Below are 27,655 nucleotides of genomic sequence, written 5' to 3'. Positions count from 1 at the left end.
GTAAGATACAATTGGAATAACAAGAAGGCTACAATGTAATTTTATTTTATTTTATTTTGCGTCCAGTTGTCTATCCTTTGTATTGGCTATTGTTTTGCTTGATATTAATCAAATCTAGATATCTTTGGATGCCTTTAAAAAATAACAATTTATTCATGCTTTCTCTTTTGCCCCCCTCAGCAATCCTTGTTTAGCTCCAACATTGATAAGATCCTTAAAAAAGGTATAATATATGGTTGTGAGGCCATAAGGATCGTTGTACACTTGTGGCACACAAAAACCCTAGATTTGACACTTGTGACCCCCATCAATGCGGAGACAATATTCTTATCTATAGCAAGACACATGTGACCGTGGTCAATCTTAAAACTGTGCGACTCGGTGATCAATAAAGATTGCATGTGTGCACATATATGTTGTACTCGTTGTTTTCTCAAAAAGCCATGCCATTTTCTTCTAAGGAAACAGAAAACAAAACACCTTTTCTTTGCCCTAAGAACAAAAAACAAAACACCTAGTTGCTCGTCTAATCATCGAGCAAGCCTGTCGGGCCTGGGCGGGAGTCATCTGGGCTGTTCGATTGAGTGCGAGACCACTTGAACTAAACCTTGATTTGTGAAGTGTAGAATATACATAGTAGATGTTGAGGTGGGAGATAAACGTGCAATAGGAACTGTCCGGAAGAGGATGTGTAGTCACAAGGAAACCCTAAGAGAGGAGGTTGTGCGATGGTGTCAGAAGAAGATGAAAACTACATTAGACGAGACTACGCACCCCGTGTCGCCCTCCTCTGCCGACACGAGGGGCGACTCCCACACACCGCCTAGGCTCTCCTTCCTCTGATCCTCCACATCTCGCTGCCGAAGCCTGGGCGGGATCCAATGACAACGGTGACGAGGCGGTTCCTCGGGCAACCTCCGCTCCCGTTTCTCTCGGCCTCGATGGTGTGTGGCGGCGGCTCGGTGGTGCACTCCCGATCTACATGGGTCGGTGGCGAGGTGGGGCGAAGGTCTTCGGTGGGCGTCTGGCAGGGGTCGACGACGATGAGGATGCTCTGGAACGTGGTGGGGATGGAGCGTTGACGGCCGGGGCTGGTGGTTGATACGTCTCCAACGTATCTATAATTTATAAAGTATTCATGTCGTTATATTATCATTCTTGGATGTTTTACAATCATTTTATAGCAATTTTATATTATTTTTAGGGACTAACCTATTGACCCAATGCCCAGTGTCAGTTGTTGTTTTTTGCTTATATTTTACATTGCAAGAAATCAATATCAAGCGGAGTCCAAACACCGCGAAACTTTTTGGAGATTTTTTATGGACCATAACACCCAAGATGGGCCAAAGAAGGGCCTGGGGGTGCCCTGATGGGGGCACAACCCACCAGGACGCACCTGGGGGCCCAGGCGCTCCCAAGTGGGTTGTGCCCATCTCGGTGGCCTCCCTGTCACACCCACAATGCGACTATATCTCCCACGTGTCGGGGCACGACTTATAGGCATAGTCGCATGGTAGTTTTGTCGCAAGAGGGATAATCTTCACACAATCCCATGTACTGAATAAGAAAGGGATAAAGAGTTGGCTTACAATCGCCACTTCACACAATACAAGTTAAGCATACATCATCCAGAGTACAATCGAAGGTCCGACTACGGGACCAAAATAAAAGAAGATAACCCCAAGTGCTAGATCCCCGATCGTCCCGGCTGGGCACCACTACTGATCGTCCCGAAAAGACACAAAATAACGACCAAGATCTTCATTGACCTCCCGCTTGAACTCGGTTGCACCACCTGCACTAGTATCATCGGCACCTGCAACTGTTTGGAAGTATCTGTGAGTCACGAGGACTCACCAATCTCACACCCGTGAGATCAAGACTATTTAAGCTTATGGGTAGGGTAAGGTAATGAGGTGGAGCTGCAACAAGCACTAAGCATATATGGTGGCTAACATACGCAAATAAGAGAGAGAAGAGAAGCAACGCAACGGTCGAGAAGCTAGAACTGATCAAGAAGTGATCCTGAAACTACTTACGTTCAAGCATAACACAAGACCGTGTTCACCCTGATGTAGGGTAGGAACCCTATAGCCCGATCTTTCATGATAGGAGCGGGATCCCGCGAAGAACACGAAGAACACGAGGTGAAAAGAGAGGGAAAACACAAGGGAAACACGAGGGAAATACTAAACCAACACAAGAGAGTCACACATGTGCTAGATCCTCGAATACATAGGGTTCACACGGTACACAATCAACCAAGGATGATACAAGGGTAACGGTCTTCTCCGAGAGGAGGTCTTGATGTTCTTCTCCGTACGGAGGTCTTGAATCCAAAGGGATCTTCTCCGAAGAGGCCGTGGTCTCTCACGAGGAGTAGATCCGATGTGGATGAGCGAAGCTCTATCTCTCAAAATGAGCTAAACCAACGCTACCTAGAAAGTTGGACGAGGTGGAGTATATATAGTCTTAGTACAAAAGAGGGGGGCAAAGGGGTACATGGGATGCAGCCCAACACGAAACGGTGCACAGGCGTCGGACGTCCGGGACTCACCGGTCGTCCGGAGGCTCGCGAGGGTCCGGACGTCCGGTGCCTGTCGGACGTCCGTAGATTCGGCTCGGGTGGTCTTCTGTCGGACGTCTGGTCGGGTTCGGACGTCTGGGCGTCGGTCGTCCGCTGGGTTCCGGAAATCCGTAGATTTGGCTCGGGTGCGGTGGCGTCGGACGTCCGGTCTGGGTCGGACGTCTGGAGCCTGGAGATCGTCGGACGTCCGGTCCTGACCGGTCGTCCGGATCCTGTAGCTTCTTCTTCATCATTTCTTCTTCTCCGTCATCTTCGTCTTCACGTCCATCTTCCTCTTCCTCTTCTCCTTCCTCCTTAGCTTCTCCATGATACCCGAGAATGCACAAAGTGTCCGTATGAAGTAGTAGCCATGTCTCATGTGCATCAAATTGGAAATGTGAGAGGAGAGATGTCACCTCGGTTTCAAGAGCTCTTGCACGTGCTCGTGTCATGGGTCCAAGAGGTGTCGTAGAAGATGTAATTGGGTCCATGGGGATGGCCTTGGGATGCTCCGCATCATCTCCCCTCCCTTGGGGAAGATCCGTCCTCGGATCAAATCCTTCATCGCCATGGAAGGGAGATAGATCTTTGATGTTGAAGATGTCACTCACGTTGTACTTGTCGCGCGGGAGGTCGATCTTGTAAGCGTTGTCGTTGTATCGTGCGAGCACCTTGAAGGGTCCATCCGCTCGGGGTCGAAGCTTGGACTTGCGTTCTTGTGGAAAACGGTCCTTGCGAAGGTGTAGCCACACGAGATCACCAATGTTGAAGATCATAGGGTGCTTATTGAAGTTGAGCTTGGATGCAAGGCGTTGAACTTGGAGCGCGATGGTGTTCCTTGTATCTTCATGCACCTTCTTGAGATGTGTCGCTCTTGCACTCGCGTCCAAATTGATGCGCTCTTGGAGTGGTAGAGGGAGAATGTCCAATGGTGACAAAGGATTGAAGCCGTAGACGACCTCGAAGGGGGACTTGCCGGTTGTTGAATGTCTTGCTCGGTTGTAGGCGAACTCGGCGATAGGTAGGCACTCCTCCCACTCCTTGATGTTCTTCTTGATGAGTACCCGAAGTAGAGCGGAGAGTGTGCGGTTCGTAACTTCCGTTTGGCCATCGGTTTGTGGATGGTATGCCGTAGAGAAGAGTAGCTTGATTCCTAGCTTGGCGCATAGGGTCTTCCAAAAGTAGCTAAGGAACTTGACGTCGCGGTACGAGACGATAGTCTTTGGCACTCCATGTAGACGCAATATTTCCCTACAAAAGAGAGTAGCAACATGTGAAGCATCGTCTATCTTGTTGCAAGGAATGAAATGTGCCATTTTTGAGAAATGGTCCACAACGACAAATACTGAATCCTTGCCATTTCTAGTCCTAGGCAAACCAAGTACAAAGTCCATGCTAATGTCTTCCCAAGGTTGGTATGGAATTGGTAGAGGCATATAAATGCCATGAGATTGAGCTTTGGACTTAGCTTTACGACATGTAGAGCAATGGTTGGTGAAGCGGTTGACATCGCGAAACATCTTTGGCCAAAAGTAGTTCTTCGAGAGCGTGGCGAACGTCTTGTCTCGTCCAAAATGTCCCATTAAGCCTCCTCCATGAGATTCCTGCAAAAGCAACAAACGAAGAGAAGACGCGAGGATGCAAAGTTTGTTAGCTCTCATAAGGTATCCATCTTTGATGTAATAGCGTTCCCAAGAGGTGTGCGACAAACACTTGGCATAAGGAGTAGCAAAAGTTGCATCATGCTCATACAAGTCTTTGATATGCTCAAAACCAATGACAGTCAATTCAAGTTGAGTGACAAGCATGCATATGCGGGAAAGGGCATCCGCTACAATGTTTTCTTTGCCCTTAATTGTACTTGATGACATAAGGAAAAGACTCAATAAATTCACTCCATTTAGCATGACACTTGTTCAACTTGGTTTGGCCCTTAAGATACTTTAGCGTTTCATGATCGGTATGAATGATAAACTCATGTGGGCGCAGATAGTGTTCCCATTCATGCAAAACGCGGACTAAAGCATATAGCTCTTTGTCATAGATGGGGTAATTGAGTTGCGCGCCGGAGAGTTTCTCACTAAAGTAAGCTATGGGGCGCTTCTCTTGCGTTAACACGCCTCCTATGCCATTACCACTAGCATCGCAATGAATCTCAAAGGGTTTGTCAAAGTTGGGTAAAGCAAGCACGGGAGCATGAGTAAGAAAGTTCTTAAGCTCATTGAAAGCGGTATCTTGGGATGGTCCCCAAACAAAAGGCACATTCTTCTTGCTCAAAGCATGCAAAGGCGAAGCAATGGTGCTAAAATCCTTCACAAAGCGACGATAGAAACCTGCAAGGCCAAGAAAGCTACTGTAACACCTCGGATGTAATTTACCTTATATGTACTCCAACTCTTGCCTTTTCCGGCACTAAGTTATTTTATTTCCTCGGGTTCGGGTTTTTGTCTCCGTGTGTTGTTGTCGTTGTCATGCATCTCATATCATGTCATATTGTGCATTGCATTTGCATACGTGTTCGTTTCATGCATCCGAGCATTTTCCCTGTTGTCCGTTTTGCATTCCGGCGCTCCTATCTCCTCCGGTGGTCCTTTCTACCTTCTTTTCGTGTATGGGGGTTAAACATTTCCGGATTGGACCGCGACTTGCCAAGCGGCCTTGGTTTACTACCGGTAGACCGCCTGTCAAGTTTCGTACCATTTGGACTCCGTTTGATACTCCAACGGTTAACCGAGGGACTGAGAAGGCCTCGTGTGTGTTGCAGCCCAACACCCTTACAATTTGGCCCAAAACCCACCAAAACCCTCTCCATCATCTAGAGCGTTCGATCACAATCGCGTGGCCGCAAACCGCACCTCATTTGGACTCTCCTAGCCCCCTCTATCTATAAATAGGTGCACTCCTCCGAATTTTCGGGTCCAAACCCTAGCCTCTTCTTTCCCGCGCCGCCGGACACGTCCGGATCGGATCGGACGCGTCCGCCCCGCCGCCTCAGCCACTCCCGTGCCTCCACGTCACCGCCGCCGACCCGCGCGCCGCCGAGGCCCGACGGGCCCAGATCCGGCCCCCGCGGGCCCAGCCATCGTTGCCCCGCGCCCGCAAGCTCCGCCGCCCTGCGCCGGAGCGCTCCGCCGCCCCGCTCGCCGGCCACCGCTGCCGCCTCCCGCGGTCGCCGCGCCGCCCGACACCGATCGCCGCCGGCCAAGCCTCTCCGCCGCCTTGCCTCGACGTCGCCGCGGAGCGCCTCTCGCCGTCGTCGCTCCTCCGGCCGGATCCGGCCACCTCATCGCCCCGGCTTCTTCCTCTCCTCCGACGAACTCCGGCCGCCGGCGAACCTCCTACTCCGGCGAACCTCGTAGAACATTCGCCAGATCTGGATCGGGTCAAGACCTAGGGTTGACCCCGAGATATTTCAAAGTCATTTTTTGCACATTTTATAGCTCTGTTCATTGCATCATAACTCCGCATCCGTAGCTCCGTTTTGCGCGTGTAGCATATCAAAATGTTCGTCTCAGAGAGTACATCTTTTCATCTCATTGCATCATTTTCATTTGAGCTCATCTTGATGCCCGAAATGCTATTGGAAGAGAGCTATTTGAGTTAATTGTCAGATCTGCTGCATCAAATAGCTATTTGTCATTTTTGCCATGATTATTGTATGCATGATATGCTCCTGAGTTCTACATGTGTTTTGTTATATGTCATGCCATCTTTACAGAGGTACTTACCATGTATTTTTGTGACATGTGTGGTGACTAGCACAAGCTTGCAAAGTAGTGCATTCGTTAATGCTGATTTCAGGGACTTAGAATTTCTCTAAGTCCTTGATCTGTTTTTATCAATATGCCATATGTTCATGTTGTTTCCTAGTGATCCGTGCCTCTTTTGAGGATGATCAGTAAGGATGATTTGTTAATATTGTGGTGCTCTATCCATCCGTGTCCTTGTTTGCAATTATGGAGCACACTAGCTTGAGTCAATAGAGCTCTACTTTTGCTATTTCGTGATTCCTGGCAGATTGTCTACTTGTTAGCGATTTTGCCGAGGATGTTGTTGTTGATCCGTGCATGCTATGTTGTTGTTCTTGCCATGTATAGCTTCTATTATATGTATTCTTGATGGGTGTATGCTTAGTTTGTCATTCCTTGCACTGTAGTGAGTGCATCGAGCTCGTGAACATGCCTACTCGCTAACTGATTTGCATGTTCCAGTTTTTCTCTAAGTCTGTAATCTGATTATGTTTTTGCCATGTTCACATGCTTGTAATTGTATTTTCTGATCCCTTTTGGCTCAAGGTCACTAAGGGACTTTTGTTAAGCTCTTTGAGTAGCTTCATGCCATGCATTGCTTTGCCATGTTAAGTTCATGTAGCATATAGTTTTCATACTCCAAAGTGTGCTACCTGATCTGAAATTCCAGACTAGTGTTAATTTCACTAAGTCTGAAACCTGTTTATCAATTGCACTTTTTCCATACTTGTTTGAACCTGTTAATGGATGAATTAGCCGTAGCTCAGTTTTCGTCTTTTGTCAAGCATTATGAGTGGATCCCTGCCATGTATTTTTTTTGCCATGTTTGAGTGTTGTAGCATAACTATCTTGATGCATTTAGATGGCTACTTGTTGTTTATTGCAGACCGGTGCCATATTTGTTTTGCTTGCCATTTCTAAACCGTGCATCCGATTCTGGCGTTCTTTATATCGATTTCAACCGAAATCACCTCACCTTTCCAGTGGCACTCTTGGATTTCCAAGTTGAGGCCAGGTTCAATCATTCCTTGTCAAATCTTGCATATGCATCACATACCACATCCCGCATAGCATACCATGTTTGCATCTTGTTGTTCGAGTATTTGTACATGGTTGATTGTGTTCCTTTTGCTTGTTTGTCTTGTTTGGGTAGAGCCGGGAGACGAGTTCGCTAACAAGGAGCCCGTTGAGTTTGCTTACGAGGATCAAATCAACTCTGACAACTTTGCAGGCAAGATGATCATACCCTCGAAATCACTTCTATCTTTGCTTGCTAGATGCTCGCTCTTTTGCTATGCCTATGCTACGATGCCTACCACTTGGTTATCATGCCTCCCAAATTGCCATGTCAAACCTCTAACCCACCATGTCCTAGCAAACCGTTGTTTGGCTATGTTGCCGCTTTGCTCAGCCCCTCGTATAGCGTTGCTAGTTGCAGGTGAAGATTGGAGATCGTTCCTTGTTGGAACATTGTTTATTTGTTGGGATATCATTATATTATCTTGTTATCTCAATGCATCTATATACTTGGTAAAGGGTGGAAGGCTCGGCCTTTTGCCTAGTGTTTTGTTCCACTCTTGCCGCCCTAGTTTCCGTCATATCGGTGTTATGTTCCCGGATTTTGCGTTCCTTACGCGGTTGGGTGATAATGGGAACCCCTTGACAGTTCGCCTTGAATAAAACTCCTCCAGCAATGCCCAACCTTGGTTTTACCATTTTCCACGTAGCCTCTTTTTCCCTTGGGTTTCCGGAGCCCGAGGGTCATCTTTATGTAAACCCCCCGGGCCAGTGCTCCTCTGAGTGTTGGTCCAAACTAGAGTCCTGTGCAGCGCCCCCTCGGGGAAACTCTAGGTTTGGTTTTAGTTGTATGGAGAGCTCATCTGAGTGTGCCCTGAGAACGAGATATGTGCAGCTCCTATCGGGATTTGTCGGCACATTCGGGCGGTGTTACTGGATTTGTTTTACCTTGTCGAAGTTGTCTTGTAGAACCGGGATACCGAGTCTGATCGGAATGTCTCGAGAGAAGGTATATCCTTCGTTGACCGTGAGAGCTTGTGATGGGCTAAGTTGGGACTCCCTTGCAAGGATTTGAACTTTCGAAAGCCGTGCCCGCGGTTATGGGCAGATGGGAATTTGTTAATGTCCGGTTGTAGATAACTTGAACCTGAACTTAATTAAAATGAATCAACTGCGCGTGTAACCGTGATGGTCTCTTCTCGGCGGAGTCCGGGAAGTGAACACGGTGTTGGAGTAATGTTTGCCGTAGGTTGTTCTATAGTTCTCCGTTCATGCTTTGCCTTCTCTTCTCGCTCTCTTTTGCGAACAGGTTAGCCACCATATATGCTAGTCGCTTGCTGCAGCTCCACATATTACCTTGCCTTACCTATAAGCTTAAATAGTCTTGATCGCGAGGGTGCGAGATTGCTGAGTCCCCGTGACTCACAGATTTACTTCCAAACCAGATGCAGGGCCCGATGACTCCGTTTCAGATGATGCGCTTGAGCTCAAGTGGGAGTTCGACGAAGACTCACGCCGTTACTATGTGTCTTTCCCTGATGATCAGTAGTGGTGCCCAGTTGGGGCGATCGGGACCGTGTCGCATGTTGGGGTTGATCTTTTATTTTGGTACCGTAGTCGGACCATGAGTGTATTGGATGATTGTAATGCTATTTCTGTACTTTGTGTGACGTGGCGAGTGTAAGCCAACTATGTACCTTTCCCCTTATTATCTATTTACATGGGTTGTTGTGAAGATTACCTTACTTGCGACATTGCTTTCAATGCGGTTATGCCTCTAAGTCGTGCTTCGACACGTAGGAGATATAGCCGCATCGAGGGCGTTTCAAGTTGGTATCAGAGCCTTCCCCGACCTTAGGAGCCCCCCTGCTTGATCGAATTAGCTGACGAGTTGAGTCTAGAAAAATGTTTTGAGTCATTTAGGAATTATATATCGGAGAGTTTAGGAATTCTTTTTTACTCCCCAGTCCCTTCATCGCTCTGGTAAGGCATCCTGACGTAGAGTTTTAACTCTTCTCTTCTCAGATTTCACTAAATTTTTTTTTAGGATCACGCGGGTATCTTGGAATCGTTCCGATCGATTTGTGACAAGAACATTGTTCTTGGTTCCTCCTGTCATTTAGGGGTTGTGGCAGTGTCCCGGGGAGTTGAGCTCCGAGGTGTTGTCGTCACAATTTTATCGTTGCAGTTCTGGAATACCAGAGTTTAGTTCGCCGACATTGAAAATCTCTTTTATGCAGTTGTTGGTGAGATAACCTCGACGCCACCCAGTACTGGGGCGGGAGTTCGGGAGTATTGCCATAACTTGTATAACGGATGCTTTTCGAAGGTTGAGGTAGACGATTTTCGAAGTTTTACTCGGTTATGTGTTGAAGGATGGATACAGCTGGATGTAGGATTTGCTAGATTTGGGTGAGATATTATGCTTCCCCTGTATCCTCAACACCTGATTGCATAACCGGAAAGGTTCAGGAGTTTCATAGGTGGGAATTCTTGTAGCTCTAGTTCTTCTTCCACGGATATTTGGTTTGAGATTGGGGGATCCTTACCGAGTATTCGTTCTTGTTCCGTACCTTTGTTGATTTTATTCTTCCACATCAATTCTAAGTGGCTTCTCAATTTATGGATACGTGACCATTTCAATTGGAATGCATTCATTCATTTCGTTCGGATGCGAAGACTATATGTTGCAATTTCAACCCGTTTGGTTCAGCTTCAATTTTTATCTGTCAATGTGCTAATGGATGTCAACCTCTTCAGGATGGCTCCTCCAACGCGCACGACTCCGAATCCTGATCCGCCACCACCACCTCCACCTCCAGAGGCATGGCAAGCTATGATGGCTGCTACCAATGCAAACACGCAGTTGATCATGCAAATTCTTCAAGAGCGCAACCAAGCGAACCAAGGCAACCAAGGCAACAATCAGAATCACTTTGCTACACTCAACCAGTTCCTTGCTAACCAGCCAAAGACCTTCAGCAATTGTGTTGAGGCAACTGACGCTGATGATTGGCTCATGGACTTGTGCAAGCATTTCGAGTGCAGTAACGTCAGGCCTGAGGACTTTGTCAAGTTCACTTCCTTCCAACTCAAAGACCAAGCCGCAGAATGGTTTCAGTGTTGGAAATATGCCCTAGAGGCAATAATAAATTGGTTATTATTATATTTCCTTGTTCATGATAATCGTTTATTATCCATGCTAGAATTGTATTGATAGGAAACTCAGATACATGTGTGGATACATAGACAACACCATGTCCCTAGTAAGCCTCTAGTTGACTAGCTCGTTGATCAATAGATGGTTACGGTTTCCTGACCATGGACGTTGGATGTCGTTGATAACGGGATCACATCATTAGGAGAATGATGTGATGGACAAGACCCAATCCTAAGCATAGCACTAGATCGTGTAGTTCGTATGCTAAAGCTTTTCTAATGTCAAGTATCATTTCCTTAGACCATGAGATTGTGTAACTCCCGGATACCATAGGAGTGCTTTGGGTGTGCCAAACGTCACAACGTAACTGGGTGACTATAAAGGTGCACTACGGGTATCTCCGAAAGTGTCTGTTGGGTTGGCACGAATCGAGACTGGGATTTGTCACTCCGTGTGACGGAGAGGTATCTCTGGGCCCACTCGGTAGGACATCATCATAATGTGCACAATGTGATCAAGGAGTTGATCACGGGATGATGTGTTACGGAACGAGTAAAGAGACTTGCCAGTAACGAGATTGAACAAGGTATCAGGATACCGACGATCGAATCTCGGGCAAGTATCGTACCGATAGACAAAGGGAATTGTATACGGGATTGATTAAGTCCTTGACATCGCGGTTCATCCGATGAGATCATCGTGGAACATGTGGGAGCCAACATGGGTATCCAGATCCCGCTGTTGGTTATTGACCGGAGAACGTCTCGGTCATGTCTGCATGTCTCCCGAACCCGTAGGGTCTACACACTTAAGGTTCGATGACGCTAGGGTTATAAAGGAAGTTTGTATGTGGTTACCGAATGTTGTTCGGAGTCCCGGATGAGATCCCGGACGTCACGAGGAGTTCCAGAATGGTCCGGAGGTAAATATTTATATATAGGAAATCCTGTTTCGGCCATTGGGACAAGTTTCGGGGTCATCGGTATTGTACCGGGACCACCGGAAGGGTCCCGGGGGTCCACCGGGTGGGGCCACCTGCCCCGGGGGGCCACATGGGCTGTAGGGGGTGCCTCTTGGCCTACATGGGCCAAGGGCACCAGCCCCAAGAGGCCCATGCGCCTAGGGTTTCAAGAAAGGAAGAGTCCCACAAGGGGAAGGCACCCCTAGGTGCCTTGGGGGGAGGGAAACCTCCCTTGGCCGCTGCCCCCCTAGGAGATTGGATCTCCTAGGGCCGGCGCCCCCCCTTTGGGCTCCCTATATATAGTGGGGAAGGAGGGCCTCTCAAGACACACCTTTGCCTTTGGTGCAGCCCTCCCCCTCTCCCAAGTACTTCTCCTCTCCCGTGGTGCTTGGCGAAGCCCTGCAGGATTGCCACGCTCCTCCACCACCACCACGCCATTGTGCTACTGCTGGATGGAGTCTTCCTCAACCTCTCCCTCTCTCCTTGCTGGATCAAGGCGTGGGAGACATCGTCGGGCTGTACGTGTGTTGAACGCGGAGGTGCCGTCCGTTCGGCACTAGGATCTCCGGTGATTTGGATCACGACGAGTACGACTCCATCAACCCTGTTCTCTTGAATGCTTCTGCTTAGCGATCTACAAGGGTATGTAGATGCACTCTCCTTCCCCTCGTTGCTGGTCTCTCCATAGATAGATCTTGGTGTTGCGTGGAAAATTTTGAATTTCTGCTACGTTACCCAACATTCAGCAGTACAAAGATTCCAGAGGAGGCCGTGAGATTACCTGGGATGAATTCCGTCGAGACTTCAAAGCTCATCATATTCCTCTGAGCGTGGTTGAAAGCAAGCGTGAGGAATTCTGCAACCTGAAGCAAGGCTCTATGTCTGTCTATGACTACAACAAGATGTTTCAGAAGCTCGCCCGCTTTGCTAAGCAGGACGTCCCTGACGAGAAGAGCATGATATACCAGTTCAGGGGTGGTCTCAAAGAAGAAATCTAGCTAGCTCTTGTCCTCTTTGAGCCTAGGAGGTACGATGAGTTTTACAACATGGCATTGAAGCAAGAGGCTGCTCAACTGAAGTGTGATGCTTCCAAGAAGCGAGTCAGAGATGCTACTCCTTCTTCCTCAACTCAAGTGGCTAAGCAGCAGAAGTATTGGCTTCCTCCTCCTCCGTTCCGTCAGCCTTATCAACAGAAGAGCAAAGGTGGCAGTGGATCTTCCCACCCACCCAACCCTGGCTTTCAGAACAAGACTTCGTCTCAAGCTCCAAGATCGAGTGCTCTGTATCACCGTCCGCTTTCAGAGGTCACGTGCAACAAGTGCCAACAGAAGGGTCACTATGCCAACAAATGCTTCAATCAGAGGTGTCTCCCTCCTCCTCCTCCTGTGAGATCGGCAAGTACAGCTGTGGTCAAGCATAACCCCAAGCACGCCAAGGTCAACTTGCTGAATGCAGCTCAGGCAGAGGACTAGTCAGATGTCATCATGGGTAACCTTCCTGTTAATGATGTTCCTGTAAAAGTACTTTTTGATACTGGTGCATCGCATTGTTTCATTTCCAAACCTTTTGCATCAAAGTATGAGTGCAATTATCAGTATCTGCAAAGTTCTTTGCAAATCGTGTCACCGGGCAAGCAAATGACAGCTAATTTCTGCGTCCCGGATATTTCTATCACGTTGGGCGACTACAAATTTCTAGCTTCTCCTATTGTTCTGGGCGACTCGGATATTGATCTTATTCTTGGAATGGATTGGCTTTCTAAGCACAAGGCTCATCTTGATTGTGTTGCCAGGCAGATTCAATTGACTCATTCGTTTGAGGATGTAATTGTCTTTGCCGCTCGGGATAATACAATCCGTCTGTTTTCTCTCAATGAGAAAGGTGAACTGGATGCCATCTCTCAAATTCCAGTCGTTTGCGAATATCAAGATGTCTTTCCAGAAGAGCTTCCAGGAATGCCTCCGCACCGGCCAGTTGAATTCGTCATCGATCTTGAGCCTGGCACGAAACCGGTTTGCAAACGTCCTTACAAGCTCGGACCTGAAGAGTTGAAGGAGCTGAAGAATCAACTCGATATTCAAGAGAGAATGGGTCTCATCCGACCTAGTTCTTCTTCGTGGGGTTGTGGAGTTCTTTTTGTGAAGAAGAAGGATGGAACGGACCGACTTTGTGTTGAGTACCATCCATTGAACAAGAAGACTATCAAGAACAAGTACCCACTTCCCAACATCAATGAGCTGTTCGAACAACTCAAAGGTGCCCAAGTATTCTCCAAGCTTGATCTCCGTATGGGCTATCACCAGATTCGAATCCGCGAGCAAGATATTCCCAAGACGGCTTCCAGAACCAGCTATGGTTCATATGAATACTCTGTCATGTCTTTTGGCCTCGTCAACGCTCCTCCGACTTTCTCTCGCATGATGAACTTCATTTTCAACGCCTACACAAAATGACTTTGTCTTGGTCTACCTCGATGACATTCTGGTCTTTTCGAAGAACAAGGAAGATCATGCCAAGCACTTGCGTTTGGTGCTCGATAAGCTCAGGGAACATCAGTTCTACGCCAAGTTCTCAAAGTGCGAGTTTTGGCTCGATGAGGTTCTCTATCTTGGGCATATCATCTCTGCCAAGGGCATAGCGGTGAATCCTGAGAAGGTGTCTGCAATTGTGAATTGGGAACCACCTCAGAACGTGAAGCAACTCCGCAGCTTCCTTGGTCTCGCAAGCTACTGTCGAAGGTTCGTTGAGAACTTTTCAAAGATCGCGAAGCCCCTTTCAAACCTTCTCTAGAAGCACGTTAAGTACGTTTGGTCTTCGGAATGTGACATCGCTTTCAACACTTTGAAAGAGTAATTGGTCACTGCTCCAGTTCTGACTCCTCCTGATGAATCCAAACCGTTCGAGGTCTTCTGCGATGCCTCTCTTCAAGGTCTTGGTGTAGTGTTGATGCAAGAGAAGAAAGTTGTGGCTTATACCTCTCGTCAGTTGAAGCCCAACGAGAAGAACTACCCCACTCATGACCTCGAGTTGGCGGCAGTTGTGCATGCACTTTTGACTTGGAGACATCTCTTATTGGGAAGAAAAGTGGACATCTTCACTGACCACAAGAGTCTCAAGTACATCTTCACTCAGTCTAATCTCAACCTCGGGCAGACTCGTTGGGTAACGCCAGGGTTTTCCCAGTCACGACGTTGTAAAACGACGGCCAGTGAATTGTAATACGACTCACTATAGGGCGAATTCGAGCTCGGTACCCGGGGATCCTCTAGAGTCGACCTGCAGGCATGCAAGCTTTCCGCAAACTCAATCTACAAGTTGTTCCTCAAGGGTTCCTCGCCAACCTTCAAGTCTCTCCTACTTTGGAAGATCAGATTTGCGAGGCTCAACTTCTTGATGCTATGGTGAAGAAGGTGAAGATTGGGATTGCCAAGAGTCAACCCAAGTACAAGTGCTATCGCCTTGATGACAAGGATACTCTCTTCTTCGAGGATCGTATTGTTGTGCCCAAAGGTGACCTTCGTAAAGTTATCATGAATGAGGCTCACAATTCACTCCTCTCCATCCACCCTGGGAGTACGAAGATGTATCAGGACCTCAAGCAGGCTTATTGGTGGACTCGAATGAAGCACGAGATTGCTCAATTCGTGAATGAGTGTGATGTCTGCAGAAGAGTGAAGGCAGAACACCAAAGACCAGCCGATCTCCTCCAACCTCTTGCCATTCTAGAATGGAAGTTTGACCACATTGAGATGGACTTCGTGACTGGGTTTCCAAAGTCCAAGCGTGGCAATGATGCTATATTCGTTGTCATCGACAAACTCACTAAAGTGGATCACTTTCTGCCTATCAAAGAGTCTATCACTGCAGCTCAATTGGCGGAGCTTTATACCTCTCGAATTGTCTCTCTGCACGGCATTCCGCAGGTGATCTCTTCAGACCGTGGCAACATCTTTACCTCCAAGTTTTGGGATTCTTTTCAGAAGGCCATGGGCACCAACATCCGCTTCAGCACAGCTTTCCATCCTCAAACTAGCGGTCAAGTCGAGCATGTCAATCAGATTCTTGAAGATATGCTCAGGGCTTGCGTTATCTCCTTCGGTATGAAGTGGGAAGATTGTCTTCCATACGCCGAATTCTCCTACAACAACAGTTTTCAAGCAAGTTCAGGCAAGGCCCCATTCGAAATTCTCTATGGCAGGAAGTGCCGTACTCCTCTTAACTGGTCAGAGACCGGTGAACGTCAACTTCTTGGAAATGACTTGATCACAGAGGTAGAGGAGATGTGCAAAGTCATTCGAGATAACCTCAAAGCAGCGCAATCGCGCCAGAAGAGCTACTATGATAGTAAGCACCGTGATTTGGCATTCGAGATCGGAGATCATGTTTACCTCCGCGTCTCTCCAATGAAAGGTACTCGTCGCTTCGGTATCAAAGGGAAGCTTGCCCCTAGATACGTGGGTCCTTTCAAAATCGTCAGCAAGAGAGGCGATCTCGCCTATCAACTCGAGCTTTCTTCAAACTTTGCAAATGTGCATGATGTGTTCCATGTCTCTCAGCTCCGCAAGTGCTTCAAGACCCCTGACCACACCGTCAACTTCGAAGACATTGATCTCCAAGAAGACCTTTCTTATCGTGAGCACCCCATGGCTATTCTTGAAGAGACTGAACGCAAGACTCGCAATAAGTCAATCAAATTCCTCAAAGTCAAGTGGTCACACCATTCCGACCGTGAAGCCACCTGGGAACGCGAGGATCACCTCCGTTCTGAGTACCCGGCGTTCTTCCAGTCCTAGATCTCGGGACGAGATCCTTTCGTAGTGGTGGAGTGTTGTAACACCCCGGATGTAATTTACCTTATATGTACTCCAACTCTTGCCTTTTCCGGCACTAAGTTATTTTATTTCCTCAGGTTCGGGTTTTTTTCTCCGTGTGTTGTTGTCGTTGTCATGCATCTCATATCATGTCATCTTGTGCATTGCATTTGCATATGTGTTCGTTTCATGCATCCGAGCATTTTCCCCGTTGTCCGTTTTGCATTCCCGCGCTCCTATCTCCTCCGGTGGTCCTTTCTACCTTCTTTTCGTGTGTGGGGGTTAAAAATTTCCGGATTAGACCAAGACTTGCCAAGCGGCCTAGGTTTACTACCGGTAGACCGCCTGTCAAGTTTCGTACCATTTGGACTTCGTTTCATACTCCAACGATTAACCGAGGGACCGAGAAGGCCTCGTGTGTGTTGCAGCCCAACACCCTTCCAATTTGGCCCAAAACCCACGAAAACCCTCTCCATCATCTAGAGCATTCGATCACGATCGCGTGGCCGCAAATCACACCTCATTTGGACTCTCCTAGCTCCCTCTATCTATAAATAGGTGCACTCCTCTGAATTTCCGGGTCCAAACCCTAGCCTCTTCTTCCCTGCGCCGCCGGACACGTCCGGATCGGACCGGACGCGTCCGCCCCGCCGCCTCAGCCACTCCCGCGCCGCCACGTCACCGCCGCCGACCTGCGCGCCACCGAGGCCCGACGGGCCCAGATCCGGCCCCCGCGGGCCCAGCCGCCGTTGCCCCGCGCCGGCAAGCTCTGCCGCCCTGCGATGGAGCGCTCCGCCGCCCCGCTCGCCGGCCACCGCCGCCGCCTCCCGCGGTCGCCGCTCTGCCGCGCCGCCCGACGCTGATCGCCGCCGGACAAGCCTCTCCGCCGCCTCGCCTCGACGTCGCCGCGGAGCACCTCTCGCCATCGTCGCTCCTCCGGCCGGATCCGGCCACCTCGTCGCCCCGGCATCTTCCTCTCCTCCGACGAACTCCGGCCGCCGACGAACCTCCTACTCCGGCGAACCTCGTAGAACGTTCGCCAGATCTGGATCGGGTCAAGACCTAGGGTTGACCCCGAGATATTTCTAAGTCATTTTTTGCACATTTTATAGCTCTGTTCATTGCATCATAACTCCGCATCCGTAGCTCCGTTTTGCGCGTGTAGCATATCAAAATGTTCGTCTCGGAGAGTACATCTTTTCATCTCATTTCATCATTTTCATTTGATCTCATCTTGATGCCTGAAATGCTGTTGGAAGAGAGCTATTTGAGTTAATTGTCAGATCCGTTGCATCAAATAGCTATTTGTCATTTTTGCCATGATTATTGTGTGGATGATATGCTCCTGAGTTCTACATGTGTTTTGTTATATGTCATGCCATCTTTACAGAGGTACTTACCATGTATTTTTGTGACATGTGTGGTGACTAGCACAAGCTTGCAAAGTAGTGCATTCGTTAATGCTGATTTCAGGGACTTAGAATTTCTCTAAGTCCTTGATATGTTTTTATCAATATGCCATATGTTCATGTTGTTTCCTAGTGATCCATGCCTCTTTTGAGGATGATTTGTTAATATTGTGGTGCTCTATCCATCCGTGTCCTTGTTTGCAATTATGGAGCACACTAGCTTGAGTCAATCGAGCTCTACTTTTGCTATTTCGTGATTCCTGGCAGATTGTCTACTTGTTAGCGATTTTGCCGAGGATGTTGTTGTTGATCTGTGCATGCTATGTTGTTGTTCTTGCCATGTCTAGCTTCTATGATATGTATTCTTGATGGGTGTATGCTTAGTTTGTCATGCCTTGCTCTGTAGTGAGTGCATCGAGCTCGTGAACATGCCTACTCGCTAACCGATTTGCATGTTCCAGTTTTTCTCTAAGTCTGTAATCTGATTATATTTTTGCCATGTTCACATGCTTGCAATTGTATCTTCTGATCCCTTTTGGCTCAAGGTTACTAAGGGACTTTTGTTAAGATCTTTGAGTAGCTGCATGCCATGCCTTGCTTTGCCATGTTAAGTTCCTGTAGAATATAGTTTTCATGCTCCAAAGTGTGCTACCTGATCTGAAATTCCAGACTAGTGTTAATTTCACTGTCTGAAACCTGTTTATCAATTGCACTTTTGCCATGCTTGTTTGAACCTGTTAATTGATGAATTAGCCGTAGCTCAGTGTTCATATTTTGTTAAGCATTATGAGTGGATCCCTGCCATGTATTTTGTTGCCATGTTTGAGTGCTGTAGCATAATTATCTTGATGCATTTAGATGGCTACTTGCTGTTTATCGCAGACCAGTGTCATATTTGTTTTGCTTGCCATTTCTAAACCGTGCATCCGATGCCGGCGTTCTTTATATCGATTTCAACCGAAATCACCTCACATTTCCAGTGGCACTATTGGATTTCCAAGTTGAGTCCAGGTTCAATCATTCCTTATCAAATCTTGCTATGCATCACATACCGCATCCCGCATAGCATACCATGTTTGCATCTTGTTGTTCGAGCATTTGCACGTGGTTGATTGTGTTCCTTTTGCTTGTTTGTATTGTTTGGGTAGAGCCAGGAGATGAGTTCGCTAACGAGGAGCCTGTTGAGTTTGCTTATGAGGATCAAGTCAACTCTGACAACTTTGCAGGCAAGATGATCATACCCTCGAAATCACTTCTATCTTTGCTTGCTAGATGCTCGCTCTTTTGCTATGCCTATGCTACGATGCCTACCACTTGGTTATCATGCCTCCCAAATTGCCATGTCAAACCTCTAACCCACCATGTCCTAGCAAACCGTTGTTTGGCTATGTTGCCGCTTTGCTCAGCCCCTCGTATAGCGTTGCTAGTTGCAGGTGAAGATTGGAGATCGTTCCTTGTTGGAACATTGTTTATTTGTTGGGATATCATTATATTATCTTGTTATCTCAATGCATCTATATACTTGGTAAAGGGTGGAAGGCTCGGCCTTTTGCCTAGTGTTTTGTTCCACTCTTGCCGCCCTAGTTTCCGTCATATCGGTGTTATGTTCCCGGATTTTGCGTTCCTTACGCGGTTGGGTGATAATGGGAACCCCTTGACAGTTCGCCTTGAATAAAACTCCTCCAGCAATGCCCAACCTTGGTTTTACCATTTTCCACGTAGCCTCTTTTTCCCTTGGGTTTCCGGAGCCCGAGGGTCATCTTTATGTAAACCCCCCGGGCCAGTGCTCCTCTGAGTGTTGGTCCAAACTAGAGTCCTGTGCAGTGCCCCCTCGGGGAAACTCTAGGTTTGGTTTTAGTTGTATGGAGAGCTCATCTGAGTGTGCCCTGAGAACGAGATATGTGCAGCTCCTATCGGGATTTGTCGGCACATTCGGGCGGTGTTACTGGATTTGTTTTACCTTGTCGAAGTTGTCTTGTAGAACCGGGATACCGAGTCTGATCGGAATGTCTCGAGAGAAGGTATATCCTTCGTTGACCGTGAGAGCTTGTGATGGGCTAAGTTGGGACTCCCCTGCAGGGATTTGAACTTTCGAAAGCCGTGCCCGCGGTTATGGGCAAATGGGAATTTGTTAATGTCCGGTTGTAGATAACTTGAACCTGAACTTAATTAAAATGAATCAACTGCGTGTGTAACCGTGATGGTCTCTTCTCGGTGGAGTCCGGGAAGTGAACACGGTGTTGGAGTAATGTTTGCCGTAGGTTGTTCTATAGTTCTCCGTTCATGCTTTTGTTGGAAATATGCCCAGAGGCAATAATAAAAGTATTATTATTATATTTCTTTGTTCATGATAATTGTCTTTATTCATGCTATAACTGTATTATCCGGAAATCGTAATACACGTGTGAATACATAGACCATAATATGTCCCTAGTAAGCCTCTAGTTGACTAGCTCGTTGATCAACAGATAGTCATGGTTTCCTGGCTATGGACATTGGATGTCATTGATAACGGGATCACATCATTAGGAGAATGATGTGATGGACAAGACCTAATCCTAAGCATAGCACAAGATCGTGTAGTTCGTTTGCTAGAGCTTTTCCAATGTCAAGTATCTTTTCCTTTGACCATGAGATCGTGTAACTCCCGGATACCGTAAGAGTGCTTTGGGTGTATCAAACGTCACAACATAACTGGGTGACTATAAAGGTGCACTACAGGTATTTCCGAAAGTGTCTGTTGGGTTGACACGGATCGAGACTGGGATTTGTCACTCCATATAACGGAGAGGTATCACTGGGCCCACTCGGTAATGCATCATCATTATGAGCTCAAAGTGACCAAGTGGTTGATCACGGGATCATGCATTACGGTATGAGTAAAGTGACTTGCCGGTAACGAGACTGAACAAGGTATTGGGATACCGACAATCGAGTCTCGGGCAAGTAACATACCGATTTACAAAGGGAATTGTATACGGGGTTGTTTAATCCTCGACATCGTGGTTCATCCGATGAGATTATCGTGGAGCATGTGGGAGCCAACATGGGTATCCAGATCCCGCTGTTGGTTATTGACCGGAGAGTCGTCCCGGTCATGTCTGCATGTCTCCCGAACCCGTAGGGTCTACACACTTAAGGTTCGGTGACGCTAGGGTTGTGAAGATATGTATATGCAGTAACCCGAATGTTGTTTGGAGTCCCGGATGAGATCCCGGACGTCACGAGGAGTTCCGGGATGGTCCGGAGGTAAAGAATTATATATAGGAAGTGCAGTTTCGGCCATCGGGACAAGTTTCGGGGTCATCGGTATTGTACCGGGACCACCGGAAGGGTCCCGGGGGCCCACCGGGTGGGGCCACCTATCCCGGGGGGCCACATGGGCTGTAGGGGGTGCGCCTTGGCCTGCATGGGCCAAGGGCACCAGCCCCAAAAGCCCATGCTCCTAGGGTTCCACAAAAGGGAAGAGTCCCAATGGTGGAACGCACCTCTAGGTGCCTTGGGGGGGAGGGAAACCTCCCCTTGGCTGCCGCACCTAGGAGATTGGATCTCCTAGGCTGGCGCACCACCCCCCCTTGGCCCTCCTATATATAGTGGGGGAGAGGAGGGACTTCAAAGAACAGCCCCTGGCGCCTCCCTCTCTCCCGTTACGTCTCTCTCTCGTAGTATAGGCGAAGCCCTGCTACTGTGACGCCCTGCATCCACCACCACGCCGTCATGCTACTGGATCTTCATCAACCTCTCCTTCCCCCTTGCTGGATCAAGAAAGGAGGAGACGTCATCCGTTCCGTACGTGTGTTGAACACGGAGGTACCGTCCGTTCGGTGCTAGGATCTCCGGTGATTTGAATCACGTCGTGTTCGACTACATCAACCCCGTTCTTCGAACGCTTCCGCTCGCGATCTACAAAGGTATGTAGATGCATCTAATCACTCGTTGCTAGATGAAATCCTAGATGGATCTTGGTGAAACGAGTAGGAAAATTTTTGTTTTCTACAACGTTCCCCGACAGTGGCATCATGAGCTAGGTCTATGCGTAGTTCTTCTTGCGCGAGTAGAACACAATTTGTTGTGGGCGTAGATGTTGTCAACTTTCTTGCCGCTACTAGTCTTATCTTGCTTCAACGGTATTGTGGGATGAAGCGGCCCGGACCAACCTTACACGTATGCTTACGTGAGACCGGTTCCACCAACTAACATGCACAAGTTGCATAAGGTGGCTGGCGGGTGTCTGTCTCTCCTACTTTAGTTGGAGCAGATTCGATGAACAGGATCCTTATGAAGGGTAAATAGAAGTTGACAAATCACGTTGTGTCTTTCACGTAGGTAAGAAAACGTTCTTGTTAGAACCCTACTTCAGCCACGTAAAACCTGCAACAACAATTAGAGGACATCTAACTTGTTTTTGCAGCAAGTGCTTTGTGATATGATATGGCCAAAGTTGTGATGAATGATGAATGATCTATATGTGGTGTATGAGATGTTCATGCTATTGTACAAGGAATCACAACTTACATGTCGATGAGTATGACGGTGACAGGATGATCATGGAGCCCCAAGATGGAGATCAAAGGAGCTATGTGATATTGGCCATATCATGTCACTATTATTATTTGATTGCATGTGATGTTTATCATGTTTTGCATCTTGTTTACTTAGAACGACGGTAGTAAATAAGATGATCCCTTACAACAATTTCAAGAAGTGTTCTCCCCTAACTGTGCACCGTTGCTACAGTTCGTCGTTTCGAAGCACCACGTGTTAATCGGGTGTGATAGATCCTTACGTTCACATACAACGGGTGTAAGACAGTTTTACACATGCAAAAACACTTAGGGTTAACTTGACGAGCCTAGCATGTACAGACATGGCCTCGGAACACAGAGACCGAAAGGTCGAACACGAGTCGTATGGAAGATACGATCAACATGAAGATGTTCACCGGCGATGACTAGTCCGTCTCACGTGTTAATCGGACACGGCTTAGTCGACTCGGATCGTGTAACACTTAGATGACTAGAGGGATGTCTAATCTGAGTGGGAGTTCATTAATAATTTGATTAGATGAACTTAATTATCATGAACTTAGTCTAAAATCTTTACAATATGTCTTGTAGATCAAATGGCCAACGTTGTATTCAATTTCAACGCGTTCCTAGAGAAAACCAAGCTGAAAGATGATGGCAGCAACTATACGGACTGGGTCCGGAACCTGAGGATCATCCTCATAGCTGCCAAGAAAGATTATGTCCTACAAGCACCGCTAGGTGATCCACCCGTCCCACAGAACTAAGACGCTATGAACGCTTGGCAGACACGTATTGATGACTACTCCCTCGTTCAGTGCGGCATGCTTTAAAGCTTAGAGCCGGGGCTCCAAAAGCGTTTTGAGAGACATGGAGCATATGAGATGTTCGAAGAGCTAAAAATGGTTTTTCAAGCTCATGCCCGGATCGAGAGATATGAAGTCTCCGACAAATTCTTCAGCTGTAAGATGGAGGAAAATAGTTCTGTCAGTGAGCACATACTCACTATGTCTGGGTTACATAACCGCTTGACTCAGCTGGGAGTTAATCTCCCGGATGACGCGGTCATTGACAGAATCCTCCAGTCGCTTCCACCAAGCTACAAGAGCTTTGTGATGAACTTCAATATGCAGGGGATGGTAAAGACCATTCCTGAAGTATTTGCTATGCTGAAATCAGTAGAGGTAGAAGTCAAGAAGGAACATCAAGTGTTGATGATGAATAAAACCACTAAGTTCAAGAAGGGCAAGGGTAAAAAGAACTTCAAGAAGGACGGCAAGGAAGTTGCTGCGCCCGGCAAGCAAGCTGTCGGGAAGAAGTCAAAGAATGGACCCAAGCCTGAGACAGAGTGCTTTTATTGCAAAGGGAAGGGTCACTGGAAGCGGAACTGCCCCAAATACTTAGCGGACAAGAAGGCCGGTAACACCAAAGGTATATTTGATATACATGTAATTGATGTGTACCTTACCAGTGCTCGTAGTAACTCCTGGGTATTTGATACCGGTGCCGTTGCTCATATTTGTAACTCACAGCAGGAGCTGCGGAATAAACGGAGACTGGCGAAGGACGAGGTGACGATGCGCGTCGGGAATGGTTCCAAGGTCGATGTGATCGCCGTCGGCACGCTACCTCTACATTTACCTACGGGATTAGTTATAAACCTCAATAATTGTTATTTAGTGCCATGTTTGAGCATGAACATTGTATCAGGATCTCGTTTAATACGAGATGGCTACTCATTTAAATCCGAGAATAATGGTTGTTCTATTTATATGAGAGATATGTTTTATGTTCATGCTCCGATAGTCAATGGTTTATTTTTAATGAATCTCGAGCGTATTACTACACATATTCATAGTGTGAGTACCAAAAGATGTAAGGTTGATAATGATAGTCCCACATACTTGTGGCACTGCCGCCTTGGTCACATAGGTGTCAAACGCATGAAGAAGCTCCATGCAGATGGACTTTTAGAGTCTCTTGATTATGAATCATTTGACACGTGCGAACCATGCCTCATGGGAAAAATGACCAAGACTCCGTTCTCAGGAACAATGGAGCGAGCAACCAACTTATTGGAAATCATACATACTGATGTGTGCGGTCCAATGAGTGTTGAGGCTCTCGGTGGCTATCGTTATGTTCTCACCCTCACTGATGACTTGAGTAGATATGGGTATGTCTACTTAATGAAACACAAGTCTGAAACCTTTGAAAAGTTCAAGGAATTTCAGAGTGAGGTTGAGAATCAACGTGACAGGAAAATCAAGTTTCTACGATCAGATCGTGGAGGAGAATACTTGAGTCACGAATTTGGCACACACTTAAGAAAATGTGGAATAGTTTCACAACTCACGCCGCCTGGAACACCTCAGCGTAATGGTGTGTCCGAACATCGTAATCGCACTCTATTAGATATGGTACGATCTATGATGTCTCTTACCGATTTACCGCTATCTTTTTGGGGCTATGCTTTAGAGACTGCCGCATTCACTTTAAATAGGGCTCCGTCGAAATCCGTTGAGACGACACCGTATGAATTATGGTTTGGGAAGAAACCTAAGCTGTCGTTTCTAAAAGTTCGGGGATGCGATGCTTATGTCAAGAAACTTCAACCTGAAAAGCTCGAACCCAAGTCGGAAAAATGCGTCTTCATAGGATACCCTAAAGAAACTGCTGGGTATACCTTCTACCTCAGATCCGAAGGCAAGATCTTTATTGCCAGGAATGGATCCTTTCTAGAGAAAGAGTTTCTCTCAAAAGAAGTAAGTGGGAGGAAAGTAGAACTTGATGAAGTATTGCCTCTTGAACCGGTAAATGGCGCAACTCAAGAAAATGTTCCTGAGGTGCCTGCACCGACTAGAGAGGAAGTTATTCATGATGATCAAGATACTTCTGATCAAGCTCCTACTGAAATTCGAAGGTCCGCAAGAACACGTTCCGCACCAGAGTGGTACGGCAACCCTGTCTTGGAAATTATGTTGTTAGACAACGGTGAACCTTCGAACTATGAAGAAGCGATGGCGGGACCGGATTCCGACAAATGGCTAGAAGCCATGAAATCCGAGATAGGATCCATGTATGAAAACGAAGTATGGACTTTGACTGACTTGCCCGTTGAACGGCGAGCCATAGAAAATAAATGGATCTTTAAGAAGAAGACAGACGCGGATGGTAATGTGACCATCTATAAAGCTCGGCTTGTCACTAAGGGTTATCGACAAGTTCAAGGGGTTGACTACGATGAGACTTTCTCACCGGTAGCGAAGGTAAAGTCAGTCCGAATCATGTTAGCAATTGCCGCATTCTACGATTATGAAATATGGCAAATGGACGTCAAAACGGCATTCCTTAATGGTTTCCTTAAGGAAGAATTGTATATGATGCAGCCGGAAGGTTTTGTCGATCCTAAGAATGCTGACAAGGTGTGCAAGCTCCAACGCTCGATTTATGGGCTGGTGCAAGCATCTCGGAGTTGGAACATTCGCTTTGATGAGATGATCAAAGCGTTTGGGTTTACGCAGACTTATGGAGAAGCCTGCGTTTACAAGAAAGTGAGTGGGAGCTCTGTAGCATTCCTCATACTATATGTAGATGACATACTTTTGATGGGAAATGATATAGAACTCTTGGACAGCATCAAGGCCTACTTGAATAAGAGTTTTTCAATGAAGGACCTTGGAGAAGCTGCTTATATATTAGGCATCAAGATCTATAGGGATAGATCGAGACGCCTCATAGGTCTTTCACAAAGCACGTACCTTGATAAGATTTTGAAGAAGTTCAAAATGGATCAGTCCAAGAAAGGGTTCTTGCCTGTTTTGCAAGGTATGAAATTGAGCTCGGCTCAATGCCCGACCACGGCAGAAGATATAGAAGAGATGAGTGTCATCCCCTATGCCTCAGCCATAGGTTCTATTATGTATGCCATGCTGTGTACCAGACTTGATGTAAACTTTGCCGTAAGTTTGGTAGGAAGGTACCAAAGTAATCCTGGCAAGGAACACTGGATAGCGGTCAAGAATATCCTGAAGTACCTGAAAGGGACTAAGGAAATGTTTCTCGTTTATGGAGGTGACGAAGAGCTCGTCGTAAAGGGTTACGTCGACGCTAGCTTTGACACAGATCTGGATGACTCTAAGTCACAAACCGGATACGTGTATATGTTGAATGGTGGAGCAGTGAGCTGGTGCAGCTGCAAGCAGAGCGTCGTGGCGGGATCTACATGTGAAGCGGAGTACATGGCAGCCTCGGAGGCAGCACATGAAGCAATATGGGTGAAGGAGTTCATCACCAACCTAGGAGTCATACCCAATGCGTCGGGGCCAATCAAACTCTTTTGTGACAACACTGGGGCTATTGCACTTGCCAAGGAGCCTAGGTTTCACAAGAAGACAAGGCACATCAAGCGTCGCTTCAACTCCATTCGTGAAAATGTTCAAGATGGAGACATAGGGATTTGTAAAGTGCATACGGACCTGAATATAGCAGATCCGTTGACTAAACCTCTCCCTAGGGAAAAACATGATCAACACCAGAATTCCATGGGTGTTCGATTCATCACAATGTAACTAGATTATTGACTCTAGTGCAAGTGGGAGACTGTTGGAAATATGCCCTAGAGGCAATAATAAAAGTACTATTATTATATTTCTTTGTTCATGATGATTGTCTTTATTCATGCTATAACTGTATTATCCGGAAATCGTAATACACGTGTGAATACATAGACCATAATATGTCCCTAGTAAGCCTCTAGTTGACTAGCTCTTGATCAACAGATAGTCATGGTTTCCTGGCTATGGACATTGGATGTCATTGATAACGGGATCACATCATTAGGAGAATGATGTGATGGACAAGACCTAATCCTAAGCATAGCACAAGATCGTGTAGTTCGTTTGCTAGAGCTTTTCCAATGTCAAGTATCTTTTCCTTTGACCATGAGATCGTGTAACTCCCGGATACCGTAAGAGTGCTTTGGGTGTATCAAACGTCACAACATAACTGGGTGACTATAAAGGTGCACTACAGGTATTTCCGAAAGTGTCTGTTGGGTTGACACGGATCGAGACTGGGATTTGTCACTCCATATAACGGAGAGGTATCACTGGGCCCACTCGGTAATGCATCATCATTATGAGCTCAAAGTGACCAAGTGGTTGATCACGGGATCATGCATTACGGTACGAGTAAAGTGACTTGCCGGTAACGAGACTGAACAAGGTATTGGGATACCGACAATCGAGTCTCGGGCAAGTCGTTGTTTAATCCTCGACATCGTGGTTCATCCGATGAGATTATCATGGAGCATGTGGGAGCCAACATGGGTATCCAGATCCCGCTGTTGGTTATTGACCGGAGAGTCGTCCTGGTCATGTCTGCATGTCTCCCGAACCCGTAGGGTCTACACACTTAAGGTTCGGTGACGCTAGGGTTGTGAAGATATGTAT

This window comes from Triticum urartu, chromosome 1 (genome assembly GCF_003073215.2).
Source record: "Triticum urartu cultivar G1812 chromosome 1, Tu2.1, whole genome shotgun sequence".
Lineage (NCBI taxonomy): Eukaryota > Viridiplantae > Streptophyta > Magnoliopsida > Poales > Poaceae > Triticum > Triticum urartu.
This window is presented reverse-complemented; position numbering follows the sequence as displayed.